A 24,748-nucleotide genomic window follows, 5' to 3' on the forward strand; every position below is an offset into this window, starting at 1 on the left:
AATACCCTGCACTGAATTCCCTCTATTTTAAAAACTCTGAAAGATGTCTTTGTCTGTTTATTTCCTAAATAGACCCTGGCTGATACATATATACAGAGTGTTCAACATTTCTGGATTAATGTTTATGCACTAATGAGGTATTCATTTAAATCAGGGCCACAGTTCCATTCTGTCAAAAGCAGTTGCAAATGGATTTTTTCTGGTTTAAACATCAAATTTTGTTGATTAAAGGTCTTTCGGCCAATCAATAGGAACTCAATCCTGTTAACTTAATCCATGAACTTTGTGGGTAGGAGGGTGAGGATAATTTCATAAAGAACAAAAACCAAAAAACCCCTAAAGACAAGAAAATAAAGCTAACAACTTGAAGCTGTAACATTCGGGATTAGTTTCCTAGGCCTATCACAACAGAATGCCACCAACTAGATAGCAGAAAACAACAGAAATTTATTCTCCCACAGTTTTGATCAAGAAATCTGAAATTAGGTGTTAGCAAGTCCACACTCCCTCTGGAGGCTTTGAGGGAGAATATTTTCCATTTCTCTTTCCTTGCTTCCCATGTTTGCTGGTGTTTCTTGGTATTTCTTGCCATTCCTTGGCTTGTAGATTTATCAATCTGATCTTTGTCTCTGTCATCACATGTATCTTCCTCTCTGTATATATTAGAGCCCAAATTTTCTTCTATATAAAGACACCAGTCATCACATTAACCCAGTAATCCCCTAATCCAGTATGATATCATTTTAATCTGATAACATCTGCAAAGACCCTATTTTTATATAAGATCACACTCTGGATTCCAGGTGGACATGAATTTGGGGGGAGACACTATGCAATTCAGGACACACTGGGAACCAAAGCTACATTTTTCTTACAATAAATTCCAGTCACTGAAAGCAATCTGGAAGAGTCTTTTCCATGGAACTTTAATTTAACAAATATAACTGTAAAGAAGTATACTTCGTCAATCAGCTGGCAGTAATTTATTGAACATTCCAATATGTAAATTTCTACTGGATGTATCAATACATATTGGATATTAAACACCATCCTTCTATTTTAATTAATTCACTATTAATCCTTCTATTTTAATTAATTTGCTAATTAATTATTTTCTGTTGTGATGACCCTTAACACAAGATTTACGCTTTCAATAAATTTTTAAATGAACAATACATTGTTGTTAACTATAGGTATAATGTTGTACAACAGATCTTTAGAACTTTTTTTTTTTGCATAACTGAAATTTTATACTCATTAAACAGCAATTCCCAATTTCTTCCTTTCTAAATTTGAGTTATCTAAAATATTCAAACTCCTGAAAACAGAAAGTAGAGTGGTGATCCCTATATTTTAAAGGGGAAAAAACCTTACAGAGAGTGAAACAGGATGAAATTTTCAGAGAACAAAGTATGTTTGTCTTAAATATAAGATTTATCTTAAGATATGTTTATCTTACACTTATTCACTATGAAGCTTCGAGTTAAAAATATTAAGTGGGGAGAAGATGGTCTAGTACAATGCAAGATTAAAGGATAGTTTACAGATTGCACAAATTGTCAGTATTGCTTTCTTTGCAGAAACATCTGTGAAGTTCATTAAAAGAGTTGTTCATGCAGTTTTGACATGTGTACAATGTATTTTAAATTGATTAATTTTAATGTGATCAACACTATCCCTTGTATTAGGTAACCTCTATGATTTATATTAGTTGAAATACAGTTGTATGATTTAATAAAGGATCCGCTAAAAGGAAAAATAAAGAAATAAAAATCTTAAATGGAATTTTAAAAATTTCTGATTAATCAAGTGCCAAATTCTTTATACCAAATAGTTTGTAAGCACATCTGAAATGTACAGCAAATAGAATAAAATTCTCATGGTATTTCTTTCTGAAGCATTTCTATTATTGTTGAAAATAATACTAACTTTTTTAGCTTTCAAAATGACTGAGATAACCTTACTAAATATCATTAGTGTGTTTAGCTTCCTAACCCCTGAACAATACTTTATTGTTGATGTTGTTTTAAAGAAAATAAAGAAAATATTTAAAAATATTTCTGAGAAATTGGGAACTAAATTTTTATATATTAGTATTTTAAAGTTAAACTTAAAGCTGTTGAAAGTGTGCAGCTTCTAAATTATTTTTCTGTTCAGATTTTTATTCTAAGTATACTAAATTATAAATAATTACAAATACTCATGATTCATTGATCCTTTCTTACATGTTAAGAGTTATAAAAAACACAATAGCAAGGACACCTGGGTGACTTAGTTGGTGAAGCATCTGATATTGATTTCAGCTCAAGTCATAATCTCAGGATGGTGAGATCAAGCCCCACACTGGGCTCTGGGCTGGGTGTGGAGCCTACCTACGATTCTCTCTCTCCCTTCTTCTCTACCCCTCCCAACCTACTTGTGTGTGCAGGTGTGTGCATGTGCACTAATGTATGCATGTGTACTCTCTCTCTAAACACACACACACACACACACACACACACACACAAAATAGTAAAACTATCTTAATTGGTCCTCAACCTCTATTATTAATTTTTTTATTGAAGTATACTTGACATACAATATCCTATTAGTTTTAAGTATATTCATTATAATTCTATGTTTTTATATGTTATGAAATGTTCCTTGTGATAAATCTAGTTACCATCTATGACCATACCAAGTTATTATAATATTATTGACTCTATTTCTTATACTATACATTATATCCCCATGACTTGTTTTAACTGAAGTTTGTGCCTCTTAATCCCTTTTACCTATTTTTGCCCCAACTTGTTCTGCCTCCTTTTGGTAACCAGCAGTTTGTTTCCTGTATCTATGAATCAGTTTCTGTCTTACCTTATTCATTTTGTCTTTTAGATTCCACATATAGGTGAAATTATGTTTTTTTTTTTCTTTCTGACTTATTTCACTTAGCAAATACCAACAAGGTCCATCTATGTTGTTGCAAATGGTAAAATTTTATTCTTTTTTATGGCTGAGGAATACTCCACTGCATATAATTGCTATATTTTCTTTATCTATTCTTTTACTGGTGGACACTTTGGTTGCTTACATACCTTGGTTATTGTAAATAATGCTGCAATGAACTCAGGGGTGCATATATCTCTTTGGATTGGTGTTTTTTTTCCCCCTTCAACAAATTATCTAGAAATGTCATTGCTGGACTGTATGGTACTTCTATTTTTATTTTTTTGAGGAATCTTCATACTATTTTCTGTAGTGGCTGCACCCACAGTGTATGAGGGTTCCCTTTCCTCCACATCTCTGTTATTTTATTTACCACTTTTTATAAATGGATAATTAGTTCCTGATAATTAGTTCCAAAAAAAGCACATTACACATATATTACATATATATGTACATATATATATATAATAGAGATATAAAAAGATGAGTATTTCTATATATAGATGTAGTTATCTATATATAGAAAGAACACTAATTTTTCTTAATACTGGTATTTTAGGAAACCTTAGGGCTACCATTATATGTACTTCTTATAATCTCCCTTTCAGGAATTATTTATTGGTAAATATGCCTTCTTCTGATTGGCTTTTATTATTTTGTGTGAAAGCCCCCACCAATATAAAGGTTGGCAACACAGTAAAGTTTCCCCAGTTTGGACTGTTATATGCCTTGGTTCACATTACCAGATTGCACCACTGAGATGAATACACTAATACAGAAATACCAAGAACCTTTAAATATCGGTGCTGGCCAGACTTGATATACTTAGTGGTAGTTAGAATTAACAAACATAATTAAAAAAAAAAAGTTAGAATACTTAAAGACTGACTACATAGTCATAGATATATTCTCAGCATCATCACTCTGTTATCAATAATAGACAGACCTGTGCAATGCATTTGTTCAATAATCCTGTATTCATTTAGCAAGCATTAAGCGATCCTTATTATACGCAGTGACTTGTGCCCGATGCTAAAGATAAAAACATAAAACTCATAGTACCTATCCTCAAGAAGCATATACTTTAATAAAAGAGAATTTTATTTATAATTGAGAAGATATTAGAAGTCAGTTCAAAGTTAAAGTAACAAATACAGGACTTACCTTTCTGTTTAAAACAACTGAAACACCAGACAATAGATTTCATTTGGATATCAGACAGCACTAGAAAGTGATCCCAGAGGGAGGTGAATCAAAGGTGGGCAAGTTTAGAACTAATAAAAACAGCTTTTATAAAAAATAAATTAAAAAATAGTTAGAAGATTTATTATCTAAAACTCCTTATAATATTAGAATAAACAGGGCAGTGTGGTTTTGGCATAAAGATTTAAAAAATAGATCAATGACAGAATTGAGCCTAGAGTTAGACCTACAAATGCATTCAATTTATTTTTTTTAGAACCAAGACAAGTCAACAGGGAAAGAATAATATTTTGAACGAATCATGCTAAATAATTGTATATTACAAAATAAACAAAAACAAGCCTTTATCATTACCTCACAGTATATACAAAAATTAATTTGAGACAGTTCGTAGACTCAAATATGGAAAACTTCTAGAAGAAATCATAAGAGAAAAATTTCAATGATCTTGATAAGTTTCTTATACATAATACAAAAGGACAAAGTATAGAAGAAGTAAATTGTTAATTTGGACTTTAATAAAAATGAAGAGGCAAGCTCTTCCTAGGAGAATATTTTTGTAAAACATATCTATACTGGAAGGATTAATATTGTCCAAAGAAATGTTAGGCTTTTTACTGGGTGGTATAGTATTCCCTCAAAATTCACATTCACATGTGATGTAATGAGCACCAGGTATTACATAAGACTGATGAATCACTTCCCTTGACCTGTGAAACTAATAATATATTATATGTGAATAAATTGAATTTAAATAAAAAAATTCACATCCATTCAGAACCTATAAATATGTCCTTACTTGGTAATAGGGTCTTTGCAGATATATTCTAATTAAGATCCTACTTGATTAATTCAGGCCCTAAATCTAATATGACTGGTGTTCTTATAGAAAGAGGTAAATCGAGATACAGAGATACAGACAGAAGCCAAGGCTGTTAAGTAGATGGAGTGATCATCTACAAATCAAGGAAAACCAAAAATGCCAAAAGATGCCAAGAAATCCCAGAATCTAGAGGAGGCAAAGAAGAATTCTTTTCTTCAGGCTTCGGAGGGAACATCTCTCTGATAACACCTTGATTTGGGACTCCTAGCCTCCAGAATTGTGGGAGAATGAATTCCTTGTACTTTAAGCTACCCAATTTGTGGTATTTTATTATAGCAGTCCTAGAAAGTAATATACACTCCTAGGTATTTGCACAGGAAAAATAAAAGTATATGTCCATAGAAAGACATACAAAAATATGCATAGCATCTTTTTTGGTAATAGCCCCAAACTGGAAACAACACAAAGGTATCAGGTAAATGGATAAACAAATCTTGGTATAAACATACAGTGGAATACTACTGAGAAATAAAAACAAACTATTGATACATGCAACAACATTGATGAATCCAAAAATAATCATGCTGAGTGAAAAAAGCCATAGATAAAAAAGGACATTGTATGGTTCCATTCATATAAAATTCTAGACAATCCAAACTAATCTATTAAATAGAAAGCAGATCAGTGGTAGCCTGGGGATGCACAGGGATGGTGGAGAGGGATAGGAGGAAATACAAAGGGACATGAAGAAATTTTTGTGGGTGACAGAAAAAGTTCATTATCTTGATTTGTGGTGATGGTTTCATGGCTCTATACATATGTCAAATCTCATTAAATTATACACTTTAACATGCGCAGTTTATTGTATATCAATTAAACTTCAATAAAGCTAAAAAATGGAATTCACTGGGATGAATGCCATGGAAAAGAAAAACCCTGAGATATGTGAGGAAGTGTTGGGAAGGCGCCTAATACAGGCTGATGTTTAGAGACACAAAAATACTACCTAGAGAAGATGACATCTTGCTTTCCAAGTAAAGGAGGAATAAAATTAATCTGGCAAAGTGGAACTTGGTGGAGAGAACTTTCTAGCATAAGGAAGTGAAATGTACAAAGACACAGAGACAGATACCCTTGAAGTCCTCTCACAATCTGAGGGCTGAAGTAAAGCACATAAGGGGGAGGAGGTGTGGACAAAGTTAAAGAGGAAGTAGAAAGGATATATGAGCCCTACATTCCATTTTAATGAGTCTGGGTTTCACCCTGAAAGTTATGGGGAGTTTCTAGGGCTTTTAAACATGACGTGCTCTACCTATGCCACTTCTTTAAAAATGGTTTTCAAGAGAGAAATAAGAAAAATAACTAGCTTAACGGTCATCAGTAATATAGGCATCACTTTAGGAAAAGAAAAAATTTAAATTCTGACATCAATTATAATCTGATTTTGTTTATGCTTACCATAGTTCTTTGAAACTGTTGCTTTTGTTTACAGTCAATTCCGCAGCAATCTTGGAGGGATTCTTTCAGCAATATAAACATTAGCTGGCATCATATTACAATGAACAAAATTTTTATTTTAAATAGTTTTCAATAGTCTGTTTTTTTAGATTAAAGGCATTGTTCTATTTCACTTTAAGTCTTAAATACCTCTTCCAAAATTATGAACCTCATACCTCTTACCCTCAAACAGGAAAAAACAAAAACCAACTAGAATAAACCATTTAAACCATTTAAAGGACTGTATTCAGACTCCTGCTAACTCTCCCTTCTACTAGTTTCATCTTATGATAGTTAATGCCTGTTACATAAAAGTCTTCACCCTCAAATACATACAAATAAATACACAAGCATCTAAAGGATTTTGGTGTCATTTGTATTTATAAAAACTATAGTACACATATATATGCAACTTGCTGTTCTCCATAACAATATATCATGGACATCGCTCCTTGTTGTGAATTTCTAATGTTATAATAAAAAATATAAAATATGTATCTTCTCTTTTATGTAAGAATTATATACAGTGCTGACTGTAAATGGCTTAAAGATTAAACTCCTCCCTAGATTTGGCACTTATCAAATACATACAATCCCAGCCAGCTCCACCTAGAAAGGTCTGAAGTAAGTCTCTATCTTGGATATTATGAGGACAGTGCACTTCCATCTCACAATACTTATTGTATTAAGAATGGTAAGTTTTCATAGACCTGATGAAATTATTCTTGGTTGTGTTTTGGAGCTTTTTCAGATTATTCTTTTCAAAACTCAAGGAGGAAAATTCCTTTATCTTATATTTTTGTAAACTGCAGGACCCGAGTTTCTTCTGTATTAGTTTGAGTTCCTTATTAAGGGAAAGGCTTAGTGGGGTCCTCCAGTAGGAAATACACATATAAGTAAGTAATGTCACGGTACTGGGCAGAGGGATACAAGCTAACCTGGAATGCAGTTGCATCTCAGATCTCAATTAATCCTCTTGGGGAGTAGTTCGAGTAACTCAAATAATGGGAGTTCTATTATACAAACATATATTGAAAAAGAAAAGCAAATATTTCAGTCATGAGTTGAGGCTTTCTAGAACTTAGGAAAAGCTCAATTATTCTTTTTGAGAAAAGTAACTATAGTATAGTAAGCATATACAATAACTGAAGTGTAGTCAAGCTTACCAAAAAGAAAAATGGGAACTGGTTCATTCAAGATTCATTGTGGTTTTAGTAAGCACAACCTCTTGAAATACCTTCAAAGCATGAATTGGTTTTATACCTGCTGTGGTACTCTGCCACTTTGGTGACACAGCTTCTCTCTCCCTCTTTCTGATTTTTTAAAATGTATGTTTTCACTCTGTGATCAATTTGATGACCATGGGTCTCCATTTTGAATTCCCAATGAGTAACCACCATATTTTTTACTTGATCACTGATTTGGAATCTTATATTCTCATATACTAGTATATAGGCTAGATTCTATTGTGTGATGTCACCTTGCTTGTTCCAAACAGCTAAGATCAGGTTTACGATAATGTTCAGAGCACAGCCACATATGCCAACAGAACAATCTGGAGATCTTCCATCAGTAGAGACTTATGATCAGAGCAATTTCAGTTAAAAGAGACAAGAGATAGCAGATATCTCATGTAGAGAGAGGAACATTTAATCACATTTACACGTTTGAAAATGACGTCTCTATACATCAGCTATTGCTTAAATGCATGTAGCTGCTCAAATACACATACACAAGTGTGCAGGCACACATGTACACACATGCATATTAGAACATCCTTGAATAGGCTCTAAAATTTATTCATCACCTTTATCTGTTTTGATTTCATGATAAGATACCTATAGGGAATTGTTAATGAGTATTGAAGGAAAATAATCTGCATTACTGAATGGAAATTAGCAGAAGATTTTAATGAGAATAAAGCAGTTATTAACAATGACATATTCTCAGAGGGGAGTTAGATACATTGCCAAGATAAAAGATTCCAGTTTGAACCTGAGGAAAATTTAGTTTTAAGCACCAGTTTTAACAAAGATGAGCAGTATGTAGACCAATGACATAGAAGATTACTATTACAGAGAAATTTTTAAACTTTGAAAGTAATTATCTAAAGCACATTTGTCCATTAGGTGATCTTATTTAGGAAGTTTACAAAACCAACTTTTAGGAAAACCATTTTTGTGTAGTTAATCAATGCAATCACAGCAAATAAAAATAAAATTTTGTACTGATGTGGAAATAGAGTTTATAAAGTTCCTTTATTTGATCTTCATGCAAATACTGAAAGGAGGGCAAGGCACGGGGACTCTGTGTTTTCATTTTTAAACCCACTGATATTGGCAATAAATAAGAAAATGTTCAATGTTTAATCTCTTGATGATAAGTAAAGGAGTCTTAGGGAAGGAGAAAGAACTCAACAAAGCCTACTGACTGGGGAGGCAAGAAATAAACCTTATGTTTTCAAACGTGTGCTTTTGACTATTTTGAAGACCAATAGGCTATGGTTAGAATTCGTAATGGATTTTAAAGTGCAATATTAGAGCAGAGTTTAAGAAAATTTTGCATTGCAGTACTAGAAAGCCAGATATGCTTTACACAAATCTTTTATAGATATGACATCTGAATTTACCTAAATGACATGTTTCAATTCAAACTGCCTATAAGAAGTAAAATGTCAGCCATGTGGGAATTAAACAACAGATACAGACACTAGCTACATTTATTCAATGGTCAAAATCCCATTTCATTTCACATGAGCCTCCAATTATGTAAGTAGATGTATAGTGGAAAAAGTTTTTTTTAATATGAGAAGGCACAGGGTATAAAAGCAGTGTGGGTTGAAAAATTAACCTTCTTTGGGCACCTGGGTGGTTCAGTCAGTTAAGCATCTGACTTTGGTTCAGATTGTGATCTTGGGGTCCTAGGATCAGCCAGCACTAGGCTCCTCACTCAATGGGGAATCTGCTTGTCCTACTGCCCCTCCCCCTGCTCATACTCTCTCTCTCTCTCTCAGATAAATAAATAAATAAGATCTTTAATAACAACAACAAAAAACTAACCATCTTCAAGTAAAATAAACATTAAAAATATGATCACAGAAGATAATATTTCTAAAGGTAAAACATGCATTTTCAATAAAAATGAAAGAATAGTTTGTTTACATTTTTCACACTCATCTTTATGTTATTTAAAAAAAAAAAAAGGGAAAGAGGATCATATCCAGGGTTAAAAATTGTAGAGAACTCATGAAAAGTCCCCAGGTGGTTTAGGCCCAAATCCTAATCCCAAATGCCAGTGTTTCTTAAAGTATGGCCCAGATACATCCTACACCAAAATCAGTGCAAGCACTTGCTATGATGAATAATACTGGGCTCTGCCATAAATCAATTAATATGGAATCTCTGAAGATGGGATACAGAAATCCGTATTTTTTTTTTAATGATCCAGGTAATTCTTAAAGACTCTAAATTCGAGACTTATTGACCCCAGGGATTACTACTTTACATGACCCAAATGATGATTTGAACACATTTGCTGTGCTGAGGCCAACCATTTAAAAGAGAAATTCAATGAGACTAAAGAGAATCTTATAATGTCACTTGAACACTTAGGTTTTACCACAAAAGCACTGCTAACTGTCCTGACCAATGTCTCAAGTATACAGCAATGATTTCCTATTACTACCAATTGGGAATTTCTCAGCATTTAATAAGCTAATTTTGGAGAAGCTATTTTTAGAAAAGCCAACTTCTTCTTCTTTTTAAAGAATAGCTCAAACGTATTTTGAACATATTAGATGCATTTAAAAAAAAAGATTTGTCTCACTGAATTTATTATTTGTAAGTCTATATCAGAAAAAGTGAACAAATCAGTATTGTTGATTCTCAAAAAGAAACCAAATCACATTTATGTATATTATAAAATAAATGTGAACATAATACAAAAAACAATTTAGAGAAAAATATATCATTTTCTTAATTGTATAAAAATAGATTATGGATTTTCAAAAATTATTATTTTTATGAGTTATAATTAGGAATAAGTATAGCTTTAAGCACTATATCTGGATTTACCAAGTTTTCCATAATGAAAGCATACTGCCTTTAAAATAAAATAAAACACAATGGTATTTTTAAAAGATTATTTACAGTTCATTTGTATGCATTAGCAATAAAAGTCCATTTACTTGATTAATTATATGCATTATGTTTCCATTTAATCAATATGTATTGAGATGTACTGACACTCCAAGGGTTTATGATTGGTTCATGGATGGAGTAATGAATAAATACCCATTGTTATAGAGCCTATTGTCTAGTAGGAAATATGGGCAATTAAAACCAGCAATAGTTTAGTCTGCAAGAAGGCTTATGAAAAGTTGTTCAGGAATATAAAACCAAAACTCTGAAACCCGACAGAAGGAATTAGGGAATACTTCTGAGAAGTAGAAGCCACTTAATTGAGAGTCTAAATGTTAGGTGAAAATGGAAATGGAGATATCGGTATGGTACCTTAGGAACCTAAAAGCAATTGAACACAGCTAGCACTTACAGTGACTGTGTATGTCTTTGTATATATAAGAGGAATTTATCATATCTGTGAAAGTAGGGAGGGGTAAGATATGAGACCAGTAATGTGTCAGAGCCTAGATAATAAAGAAACCTGCAAACTATGCTCTTAAATTTAGATTCTATTTTTTAAGTTTTATTTTTAAGTAATTTCTACACCCAGTATGGGTCTCAAACGTACAACCTTGAGATCAAGAGTCACATGCTTCACCTACTGGGCTAGCCAAGCACCCTGGAGTCTATTCTAAATAAAATAAGAATCAAGGAACAAGTTTTAATTTAAATAAAAAATAACATCATATTATTGTTTTTAAAGAGTGGTACAATTCTGCTGTAAAAATTAGCTGGAGGCGACAAGACCAGAATTAATAAGACGCGTCAGGGAATTGTTCGAGTACCCAGATGAGAGGTGCTGGTGGTTGGGAGTAATATAGTAGCAATGAAAATGAAGAATAAGAATGACAATACTAGCTAATTATTTGGATTTGAGGATGAAAGAAAATGATCAGTCAAAATTATGTTTTTATTTCTGCTTTGGAAATGCCAGATGTGAATGTTATTTGCAGAGGTAGAAAACATAGAAGAGTCATTTAGTAGGTGGAGGAGTAGGAGAAGGTGAAAAGTTCAGTTTGGAACTTGTTAAGCTGAGGTGACTGTGAGACATTCACGAAGAAATATCCAGAAGGCATTTGTATGTATGAGTCGGGGTTAGAGCATGGATATGGGAGGCACCATGACATCAAATGGTGATTGAAGTCATGCAAATTGATTTAATCTTCCAGTGAAGTACATAGAGGAGGTGGAGAAGGCGCCAAAGATACAACTCTGAGATGCCCGAAATAAACTCAAAGGGAATTTAAAGGAAACTGAGATAGCAACTACAAAGACAGGAGGTACGATAGACAGGCCTGTTAATGCAGAATAAATTGATTTCAGAAATAAATTATTAAATTGTTAAATACAGCTGTAAGTGAGTAAAAATAAAAAAGCAAAGAATCCATTGGTTTTTGCAACAACAAAGTTATCATTTACCTTAATGAGAACAATTTTATTCATATGATAGAAAGGGAAGCAGATTACCCTGGGTCAAGGAAGCAGTGGAAAGTAAGGGCGTGGAAAGAAAATGTAAATTACACTTTTGAAAAATACAACCTGAAGAGAACTATAAAGTATCAAAATATGTGTGTGTGTGTGTGTCTGATATATATATATATATATATATTTTTTTTTTTTTTTTTTAATAGGAGCTTCTCCAGCTATTTGAATGCCTAAGGAGTGAACCTAAGCATAAAGGTAGAATTTAAAATATAGAATGACAAAGAATAGGGGCGCCTGGGTGGCTCAGTGGGTTAAAGCCTCTGCCTTCGGCTCAGGTCATGATCCCAGAGTCCTGGGATCGAGCCCCGCGTCGGACTCTCTGCTTGGCAGAGAGCCTGCTTCCTCCTCTCTCTCTCTGCCTGCCTCTCTGCCTACTTGTGATCTCTGTCTGTCAAATAAATAAAATAAAAATCTTAAAAAAAAAAAAAGAATGACAAAGAATAGCTAAATTAGATACTATTTGCCTGAAATGTTGAAATACAATGTTGAAATTAAATTTAGAAAAAGTAATTTCTTTTTACAAAATATATAATGTGAGTTTAAATTCACAGTGACAGCTTTTACACAAAGGGAGGAAAAAAACCTTTGTGTCAGAATCAATACACATGAAATGCTAGTTGTATCTATCACAGCAGCCCTGAAAAGATGGGAGAGAATACATACATGATTAATTTAGGGAACTAACATCAAAATAAATCCCCTCCCCTTCAAAAATCTTACCCACCACCCACCAGCAAAACACTTTATTTGCAGACAAATGATTGATCTAGGGAAATAGTAAAGAAAGTATAACAGTTTATATAAGTTTTAAGATCTTTTTTCCCCACTTTTTTCTACTCATTGTTAAATACATATAATCTTACAGCAAAATATGTGTCCTTAACCTCACTTCATTCCTCGTATCCTGATAAAACCTCTGGCTAAAGTCCCATAGAATTTTTCGTACTTTCCTTTAGACTTATTTATACTGTGGTTTTGCCGGTAAATAGAGCATCCACTAACCAACAACACAGCAGTCAGTTCAAAATAATTTGTATTTCTTCTTGAATGTAAACAAATGCATATGAAACTTCCAGTACGAGGTGAGCAACAGAAGTAACTTGACAAGCCAGTTATTTGTAAAACTCTAATTGTAAATATAAAAAACAAAATTTGATCAACTGTAATCCTTGGAACTTTTAGTCAGTGTATTAATTAGTATGCATATGTGAATACTTGTATCTACTGTCAAGATGTGTTTGATTGTAAAAGGATAAGAACTACAAACATTTGCTATTGTATCGTGAACAAAAATTAGAATGTGACTAACTAATATATTTCATTTCCTATAGTAATCAAATTCTCTAAGCAGGACTAGACAAAAGAGGAAGTGAGGAAACACCACATTAAACAAACTTCCCCAATCTCTACACAACACGAAAATAAGTAAAAATAATGAACCCTTTTGGGGCTAGGAAATCCTATTTTCCAGAAGTAATCTCTTTTGAAAGCAATGGACACTGTAACACTACCAAAATAGTGCCAAGAAGTTAAATTTCTTCTATGTATTTTTTTTAAGTTACATAATTTATTTTGTCTTTTCCTATTGCTTTAAATAATATTTCATAAAATGTGTCAAACTGTTTTTTAACTGAAGACAAAAAAGATCTTTTTGGTAATTCCTTCCTTCTTAATAATATTGTTAGACAGTAAAACAGAAGGGTTATAGTTCTAGCTTCGGATAGAGCTGATCTTTATTCATGCTAAATTAATTTCTGCTGTGTGTAAAATTTTGGTAAAGCTACTAGAATCTTAGCTTAATGTTGGTAGTTGTCTTTGAGGTTGACTCTTTTGTAAATAAATAGTTAAATAAATAATTAAATAAAATTGCTTAAAGGAATGAATGAGCTTAATTAACTAAGCCTCACAAAAGTAACTATAGCCTTAGCTTTAATTTTATGAATTAAAAAAAAATTAAAAGGGTAAAAAAAACTTGAAAAGTCTCCAAGTTAGTACGTGATATTACAACCAAGTCTTCCGAAATTGACTTGTGAGCTTTGGTCTTATCAAAACAGCATTTTAACTAAGATCACATGATCTACATACATTATATCATTTAACTCTGGTAATACTCCATGAGGTATGTTTTGTTACCATTTTTTAATATGAGAAAATTAATACTCAGAGATTATACAACTCAGTAAGTGATTGATCTGGGAATCAAACCCAGCTCTATCAAACTCCAAAAACTACAATTTGGGATGCGTCTGAATAATTTGGATATTTTGTTTCAAGTTAAAAAAATCTTGTTGTAGGAGGCAACTATCCTATTTATCTTATATTTTGTTATGTTGATAAATCATATTTTACTATCTGATGTTTACTTCTAATCTGTTAGGTTCAGTTTATGATCAACTATTTTGGGGTTAAAAGCTCTTAAGTTCTAGAGATGTAATTTAGAGAAATATGCTAATTTTTATAACTTAATTCTCTACGATTTCTCATCTTTTTTTAAATGATGAAAATCATATTGAACTAAAAAGAAACCTGAAAAGGGACATTTTGTTGCCAATTGCCATAAGAACGTTGGGACTGACTTCACAGCTGCTAGCTCCTGACCTCTTAAATTTTGATGTTTTCTCAGCTTTATTTTCTCCCAGGAGAAAAAAATACAAGGCAAGAAAGAGACTTCTAAAAGAGAGCCTATCTTAGAGCTTATCGACTGAACAACACCTACATTTGAGCTGAAGTCCAAAACTTAGGTGAATGCCACTTTACTCATTACCCACCCACAACAGTCAAGCCCTTTTGAACCCAACCCTAGGAGAGTGGGTCAGTGTGGGAGTGACCTGAAAAGTGACTCATTTTCTACTGTCCCTTTCTCCAAAGGATGGCTCTAGAATGTGAATATTCCTTTGTCCAAGGGCAATGACTGGAATTTGAAGAGTGTGGTTGGCACCATATTTTACCACACTGGCTACCCTGACTTCTTGAAAGACACAACATTACAATAAAGAGAAAACAACTTTAGAAAGAAAGAAAGAAGGAAAAAGAAAGAAAAAAAGAAAATAAAGACAAATAGCAAATCTGAATAATTAAGTTCACTGATATTAATGTTGAACTGTTTAATTTACAGGATTAATGAGATCATTAAAAGAAGAAAAACAATATATTTCAATCTGGGGTGGATAAGGCATAATGTATTTTTTCCCTCCCCTTGCTAGCTTGACTTGTAAATTTGATTGTACTTATGCCTGCAGAGAAGTATCCTAGGCTTTGTGGATAGGACCTATAAAAAGCTATGGGAAGTGGGGCGCCTGGGTGGCTCAGTGGGTTAAGCCGCTGCCTTCGCTCAGGTCATGATCTCGGGGTCCTGGGATCGAGTCCCACATCGGGCTCTTCTGCTCAGCAGGGAGCCTGCTTCCTCCTCTCTCTCTCTCTCTCTGCCTACTTGTGATCTCTCTCTGTCAAATAAATAAATAAATCTTTAAAAAAAAAAAGGCTATGGGAAGTATTTGCGCTTTTGAAACGTGCTTACTGGGTTTCTGGATTTTCAGGGAGAGGTGGAATTTTGAGGATGTCTAAGGGTTTTTTTTTTAATTATTTTTAAAATTTTTTAAAAGATTTTATTTATTTATTTGACAAAGAGAGAGATCACAGTAGAGAGAGGCAGGCATAGAGAGAGAGGAGGAAGCATGCTCCCTGCTTGAGCAGAGAGCCCGATGCGGGACTCGATCCCAGGACCCTGAGATCATGACCTGAGCTGAAGGCAGAGGCTTTAACCCACTGAGCCACCCACGCACCCCTGTTTAAGGGTTTTGAGTACTGCTTGCTTTCATTCTTTGGCTTAATTTTATTTCTTTTCTTTTCTTTCTTTTTCTTTTTCTTTTTTTTTTTTCATACAAGTTGCAATTTCTTTTGAGAAGTTAACTTGAATTTTTTTTTTTATTTTCTTGAGGCTAAATCTTAGTAACCTGATACAGGAAGAGTTTGGAAAGTTAATACAGGAAGTGAAAAAGCCTCAATAATTCTGTTAATTTAGTACTCCGAAATACCTTCCTAGTATTTGAGTATCTTAGTAGGAGAAATAATACAAAACTGTAAGCTCTTAAAAGTCTCCCGATATAAATATTATTGTTTCAAGACCAAGATGTTAAGTTGGGCATACCTATTTTCCTCTCCCCTCAAAGCCCATTTGAAATGCTAAGAAATTACACTATTAAGGGATTGATTAAATTATTACCCACCCCTGAGTCCCTTTTCAGGTCCCTCCCACACTGACCCACTCTCCTAGGGTTGGGCTCTAAAGGGCTTGACTCTTGTGGGTAGGTAATTATTTAACCAATTTCATCTTACTAAATTATTATTTCTCAAACCATTGTCAGAAACTTGGGAGCACCTCCCTGAAGGAGACTAGAGAAGCATTCAGAGAAGAGAAGAGAAGAGAAGAGAAGAGGAGTATTGGACTACACAGATAGGTTACTTACAAGAAGGACTGGTTATAGAGCAAATGGGACTACCTATACCTATTTCATGTGTATCAGGAAGCTAGTTGCAGTATCCGTGTCCAGCACAGCCTTGAGAATTGGTTTCTGAACAAAGAGAGAGATTGTTCTGACTGGTTGGGGAGGGGTAGATTTAAGGAGCATAGGGTTTTGAGGTAATTCTGGATCACCACAAAAAGAGCAGAAAGGATGGAATAGATAGGAAAGCTCTAACCATTCCCTCCTTACTTTTACAATAAACGACAGCCTGAGCCTGTCTGTCCTTTTCCCAACCAAGGCGAGAAAGGAAAGCTTTGCCTCTTGGCAAGATCCATGGATTTACAGAGCCCTGAGTTCAGCTTTCTTATTCAGTCTTTGTGTGTGGGTGTGGTTGGGGGGGGGGGGTAAATGGAGCATTTATTTGTAATTTATTCAATAAATAAGTATTTACTAAGTGTCTAGAACATACCGGACATTATTCCCTACAGTGGGATTCTTGTAGCAAATAATGCAAAAATCCTGCCCTCATGGACCATCCATTACATTCTAGTAAGGAAATAGGCATTAAACAAATAAACCAAACTGATATACTCTAATTTCATATTGCTAAGTGAGAGAAAGAAAAATAAAGCAGGAGAGGGATCTTATCAATGAAATGGTTTGCAGTGATGGGGAGTGTGGCCAGGAAAGGCCTCTTGAGGAGGTGATATTGAACAGAAACCTTAAAAAAAAAAAAAAGAAGGGAAGAGTAGAGGAAAACCAAGGATAACTATTAGTGCAAAAGCTCTGAAGTGAGAGTGGAATCAGTGTGTATATACATGCATCAACAAGGCCAGTGTACAAGCAGTCAGTGCCATGCACAACTGCACTAGAAACTCATGAAAACTTCCTATTCTCATCAACATCATCCCTTATGTATGGATTTGAATAATCAACCAAGGATCAAGAGATCCTTGACAAACCAAAACTGTGAAATAGAAAGATCCAGATGAAACAATGTCTAAATCCTGATGGATAAAGGGGTTGTAGAAGGGGAAATAGATTCATGAAGTTTTAAATTTTAATTGTAAGGCAAGGATAACCATAAATTAATAATAGGTAATTATTAAAAAGAGATCAAGATGGAGATCTTAGAAATGAAACTGATGTGGGGCCCTGAAAAACAGTCAAGAAAGAATTCTTGAGATATTTTTCAGTGTAAAAAGGTGTGTTTGTTATAGTAGGGGCAGGACCTGTGGGCAAGTGCTGTACACTTGCTGTATGAAGCTAGTGGTTATATGCTTAATGCTCAGGAGAAGGATGTGTAAGGAGTATTAGATCATAAGTGTCTTCCTCGAATTTGTACTTGTAAAACTACTTTTGCAGTATTTCTCTGGTGCTTATCATTCAGTTTTATATTAACTATCGGTGAGATGTATAGGCAGTCATGAGACCTTTTAAGAAGGTAACAACCCGTAGGTGTTTGGTCCTTATTGGAGGCTATATGTCAGCCTTCTGGGCTAAAGGTGAACATTTTTGTGCTTCTATCCCTCATCAAAACTATTACACTACTGCTTTTAACTTTTATAAATATAACCCTACTATCTATAGAACTATAAATATTCTTTTTTATGAAGTGCAACTAGTGAAATATTCCTAGAAGCTAATCAGAGTGGACTGATCTGAGCCAAAAACATAAAGAGATCGGAGTATTCAGCATTGTTTTTCTTCCTGCTGATCTTATAGGTTTTCAGGCACACACCAATCACACACTCATTTAATTAGGGCCATGATTAGAAATTGGTTTTTCATATTTAAAAGCCAAAACAAGTTCTTAGTTTTGGTCCAGTGATTCAAATACTGTATATGAAAACAAAAGCAACAGTATCCAAATGTAAGTATTCAGACTCATTTTGAGCATTTGAAATTTTAACAAAGTTATCAGAAAAAAAAAATTCTTGGGCACAGGGTGGTTCAGTTGGTTAAGCTCCTGTCTTCAGCTCAGTCTCAGGGTTCTGGGAGGAATCCCAGAACCTCAGGCTCTCTGCTCAGTGGGGAGCATGCTTCTACCTCTCCCTCTCCCCCACTTATGCTCTCTCTCACTTTCTCTCTCTCTCTCAAATAAATAAATAAAATCTTTTTTTAAGAAAAGAAAGAGTGCTCGCTTTGGCAGCACATATAGTAAGAAAAGAAAGAAAAATTCTCGTTTTTATCTGAAGACTAATGACCATTCTAGGGGAGTAGGGAGAGTGACAGAAGGGAAGCACTCAGGGCAAATAAAAAATATTGCTAAAGTTAGTATCTTGTATTTAAATTATTCTTGAAGACTATTCCCAGATTTGTCTGCTCATTCATTCTGGAGTGACTTTGCTTTCTTTTACTTTTTTCATGATTAGCCATATTTTACCTCACCTTTGAAAACTATAGCAAATTTTATTTGGATGCAGCTCTTTCATGAAGCCCCCTCCTAGACCACCTAGATTCTTTTCCTTAAGCATGTCACAGTCTGTGATTAAGGTTATGAATTTGTCCATTTTTTAATATGTCATGAGATTAGCCCTTATGCATAGGTAGGATAGGCAGGAGCTACTTCTTGGCCATAAAAGGCCACAATGCTGAAATTCTGCCGAAAGCAGTGTGTTCTGTTGGGGGGCCCCCGGGTGGCACAGTTGGCTGGACATCCAACTCTTGGTTTCAGTTCAGGTCATGATCTCAGAATAGTGAGATCAAGCCCAGCGTGAGCTCCAGGCTCCGTGAGGAGTCTATTAAATTTTCTCTCTCCCTCTCACTCTGCCCCTCCCTGTGCTTGCTCATCCACATGCACACACACACTCTCTCTCTAGAATAAATAAATTTTTAAAAAGAAATGTGTCCTACTGGAATAAACATAATTTCCTCCAGTAAGTTCAATTAAAATGTAAGTACCACCAGATGGTATAATATGTTAAATCTTTCACATCTTGCCTCAGATTGTTTTTCTTAATAACAGTAAAAACAATTAAAGAATACACATAGTTTTAAGGTATGTTTTTAGCTCAAGAATATTTAGCAATGGATAACAGAAAGGAAAAACTTCGAATTAGTATAAAAAATACCAAAAATGGACATATGTATACCTGTGGCAGGTCACCTACCACAAAATTTTCCAAGTGGTAATTTAGTTTCTTACACTGGTCTATAATTTTATCTTCTGTATGTCTTTTGTGCCTAAGAAAACTGCAATTTTTTTAGGGAAAAACTATTGTAAGCCAGATATTGTTTCCATGACAGTACTTAGATGTATAGGAATTCAGAATAATGGCTATTATTTTTAAAATATTTTGCTCATTTTTACTTTTCTACAATATGACCATTAAATAATGTGAACAATAAGGTATATAATTACTTAAAATCAGTATTGCTATAAATTTTATAATAAATTGTCTTTACCATGTGCCTTAGTCCACTCAGGCTGCCATGATAAAATACTACAGACTGGGTGCCTTAAACAACAGAATTTTATTTCTTGTAGATCTGGAGGCTGGAAATCCAAGATAGTGGTGCTAACCAATCCAGTTCCCGGTGAAAACTCTTTTCCTGGTTTATAGATGGCTGCCTTATTGCTTCCTCACATGCCATTTTCACTCTGTGTGTGTGTGTGTGAGAGAGAGAGAGAGACACACACACACACAGACACAATCATAGAGTGAAAGAGGGAGAGATTTAACTCCCTCTCTGGTGTCCAGTGTCTTTAAACAAAACAAAACAAAACCCTAATCCTATTGGGTCAGAACCTCACCCTTATGAGCTCATTGAACATTAATTACTTCCATAAAGGTCCTATCTCCAAATATTGTCACTTTGCCAATTAGAATTTCGACACAGGGACGCCTGGGTGGCTCAGTTGGTTAAGCAGCTGCCTTCGGCTCAGGTCATGATCCCAGCATCCTGGGATGGAGTCCCACATCGGGCTCCTTGCTCAGCAGGGAGCCTGCTTCTCCCTCTGCCTCTGCCTGCCATTCTGTCTGCCTGTGCTCGCTCTCTCTCCCTCTCTCTCTCTCTGATAAATAAATAAAATCTTTAAAAAAAAAAAAATAGAATTTCAACACATTATTTTGGAGGGACAAGAAAATGCAGTCCATCACACTATGAAAGTGTTGTTGAGACTTAGGGGATATTAGGATGTTCATTGAATAATGGTTACTAAGCATTGCATCTTAAGGTCTGATAAAGGATACTGTTAAACTTAGTATTTCTTTTTTTAAATATTTATTTATTTGAGGGAGAGAGAGTACATGCATGTGCAAGTGGGGCAATGGGCAGAGGGAGAGAATCTTCAAGCAGACAACCCACTGAGTGTGGAGCTCAGGTTTGATCTCACAACCCATGAGATCACAGGTTGAAACAAAACCAAAAGTCAATCACTCAACCTACTGAGCCACACCAGGTGCCCAGAAAATGAATATTTCTTATTAAAATTATTAAAATTTAACAGATGTTTGATTTTGCCATGTCTCTTTGTGTCTTTTGCAATTATGGACAAAAACAGGGAGACTACTTTACGGTTACATCTCTCATAATCATTAGCATTTTAAGCAATATTTTGGAGAATGCAAAGTCTACTCATAAAGTAATGGATCCCAAAAGGGATTCTATTCAAAATGTAGGTTCAATAGGATAAGTCTAGTAACTCTTATCTATTTTGGCTAAATATGCAGTCAATTTTTTTTTGTTTGTTTGTTTTAAGAGAGAGAGGGAGAGTGAATGGTGTGGTGCGGGCAGAGAGAGAGGGAGAGAGAGAATCTTAGGCAGACTCCATGCCAAAGAGAGAGAGAATCTTAGGCAGGCTCCATATCCAGCATGGAAATGACCCCGAGATCATGGCCTGAGCCAAAATCAAGAGTCAGTGCTTTACCTACTGAGCTGCTCAGGTGCCCCTTTATCCAGTCAATTTTTCTGAATTTTTCTGTAGGGGTGAGAAAGGAGATGTTCTACACCCAAAGAGGGAGGGATTTACAGGACACCCACGACAAGAGCACAGACCATAAATTTCACCAACCTCAAACAAGATCAGAAAATTAAATGAGTTAGTCCCATCTCTTTTCCTAGGCAAGAAATAAGACTAAGTCATTTATTCATCACAGGAACTCTAGAGAGTAATTATAATTATCTTTCCCAAATCAAGATGGGGAAATAGAAATCCAGAGAGATTAATTAACTTGGCCATAGTCATACAGCAAATAACTGATAAAAGATTCCAGCTTATTCAAAAATAATATTGAATTTTCTTATTTCATTTCCATCTTTGTTCCACCTCTCATATGGGACTGTTACTGTAAATCTCTATTTTATGACATTTTTGGTTTAATTAGATCTAGAATTTGACCATGATTGATTATACTTGAAGAAGTCAAAAGCATTTTCAGAAGCAGTATGCTCAAAGTAATTCTGAAAGAAGAAGCATTTAAGGAATACACAAGAAGGAAAATGTTCCTGGAAGCAAGAAGAGTTTGTGCTATTTAAAGTCCCTCCATCGCACAATTATGATTTAATTATTAAAAAGCTAATTAAAGAAGTTTTCTTAGTCTAATGGATACATAACAATATTCCAGATAAAATGCTAGAAAAATAATTTTAGTATACTTAACATTTTCAAAGTTTTCTCTTTTTTTTATTTGAAGAGAGGACATAATTTATTTTTATAACAGATCATTTATTCAATATTACTTCTATTCTAACTTTCATTTTTAATTAATTTTATCTATTAGTGATGCTTTCAAAGTATTTTGACAAAATTGTTTTGAATGAACTCTTTTTACATGAATGGTAGTGCAAATTCATTAGTTTCATAGACTTCCTGCTGAAATCTCAATGGGATTTTAAAATTTAAGCAAATTATCTTGTTTTGTTGATGAAAAATATATAATTGAGCTGTTTTTCATGAACTGTATTCAGTGACTATTGAGTTACTTGGTTTCCTCAAATGACATATAAATCTAAATGCTTCTATTTACAATTAATGCCTTAATTAAGCATTGCCAACTGCTGCAGCACTTTACACATGCCCCAATAGGTTAGTATCTTAAATAACTCAATGTTCTTGTGCAAATACAGTTGCTTTTTGCTGCATTTGCTCTCTTTACAGTTCATACTTGCAAAACTTCAGGTGAAGTCAGGAAGATGAGTTTTCAGAAATATTTGGAGTAAATAATTAGGCCAAACAAAATCCTTTAAAGATAAACTCTTATAGCTACACAAAAGTCTTTTGAGAAATTCGAAAAGATTTGTTTGGAATCAAGGGTAGAAAGTATAACTCTGAGAACAATAACCACATTCACATTTTCCAAGTATTAAATAATGTAATTAAATACCTACTCAAAGAGGAGTAGGGAATGTGAGCTAATTAATGATGGTAAATGGAAATATCTGATCATATTTGGATACAAATTAAGAAATTTGAGTAGAAAGATAAAAAAACAAAAAGTAAAGCTTAAGTCATATACAATGAAAAGAAATCCTTTACTAATAGAATCAACTTCAAAGTAAAGAAAAATGACTTATCTTCCTATTTCATATATAACGTGAAGTAAAGCTTTTGTAGACATTAATTGGCAGCATGATGTCTGCTCTTTCAGATTAATGGTTGACTTGTGGTGATCAGTGATCCATCATATACATAGGTGATATTCGAATTCAAATGTACTTTTTAAACACATGAGTAAGTTGAAGAAAAAAAACCCCCAACTATTATTAAAAAAAAAAAACACAACTGTTTAAAAAAACTGGTTAATATACAAATACATATTCAAGACACCAGGGCTTAGACCTTCAAACTGAATGTTTTCATCCAATGACCTTCTTTTTTTTAAATTTATTCTTGCAGAACCTATGTTCTAAGTAGGGCAACAGACACTAAATAATTATGACAAAATGACATAAATGTTTTGATAGAGGTGCCTTTTAGCACAAGGATTTTCATTTAGCTGAGCCTTAAAAGATTTAAATATATTTATCAGCCTTGAAAAGATGGGAGTACAGCATTAATAAAAAATACAGAAGTGTGAAAAATGTGGTCTCTTTAGAGAATCACTGGAGTTTAAGTTATATTAGGGAAGATCATTTTGTTATTTATACCTTTGCTAAACCCTGTGCAACAAAAATGGAGGGTTTTGATATTGTGAAGCTGACAGGACTTGACAGCACATTTTTCATAGCATCAATGAGACATATCCACTAAATAAATGAACATAATCAGTTTGATTGACTCATGTGACAAGTATATGACAAGTATATTTACATCCCACACATGGGCCAGATAACTAATAATATATAAAATGTGCCTTTGTGCATATATTGTCTATTTCAACACTTGGAGGTGAACCAACTGCAGTCAAGCAACTAGAAGCAAAAACTTCGAGTCTCTAGTAAATCTAGACCCAAGGTACACTACTTAGCTTGCGTAACCGAATTCTGGTGGTGACCCTCAGATTTCTCTTTTAGGTAAATGTTCTATTGACCTGTCATAATTTTTAAAAAAAGATTTTGTTTGTTTATTTGACAGAGAGATAGAGGGAGAACACAAGCAGGGGGGAGAGGGAGAGGCAGGCTCTCTGCTGAGAAGGGAGCCTGATGTGGGGCTTGATCTTAGGACCCTGGGATCATGACCTGAGCAGAAGGCACACACTTAAACTGACTGAGCCAACCAGGTACCCTGACATCATTTTTTAACTAATAATTTACTTCTTTACCATCCTATGTCCTTAATCAGGTTTTGTAATTCTTTTAACAGAAGCGTGAAAGGTGGTCAGGAAAGGAAGAGAGCCTCCATGCAAAGGTAGAAGCCTTCTGGGTAAATGGGCAGAACATAAGGAATCATCATTCATTTGGATGCCCTGCTCTTCTGGGGAATTTCAAAAAGACTCATGAACAGAACCATCCATAACTTCTTAAGTTTGAGGTGATACAGGAAGTGAAGAGTCTGTTTAAAGAACACTTTTCACTTATTTCCTATTCCTTTACCCATGTAAGGCCCTAAATTTGCAGTATTGTTATATTTAGGCCCCTATATAAAATGACTTTGTCAAAAATTCAGAAATGACAGAAGTAAAACTTATGAGTCATTGAAGTATTAATTAGTAAACATTTACTGTATACATACCAAAAAGACATTTTGAAAATTGGTAGCATTCAGGGGCGCCTGGGTGGCTCAG

Source organism: Mustela nigripes, chromosome 14, assembly GCF_022355385.1.
Source record: "Mustela nigripes isolate SB6536 chromosome 14, MUSNIG.SB6536, whole genome shotgun sequence".
NCBI classification, from domain to species: domain Eukaryota; kingdom Metazoa; phylum Chordata; class Mammalia; order Carnivora; family Mustelidae; genus Mustela; species Mustela nigripes.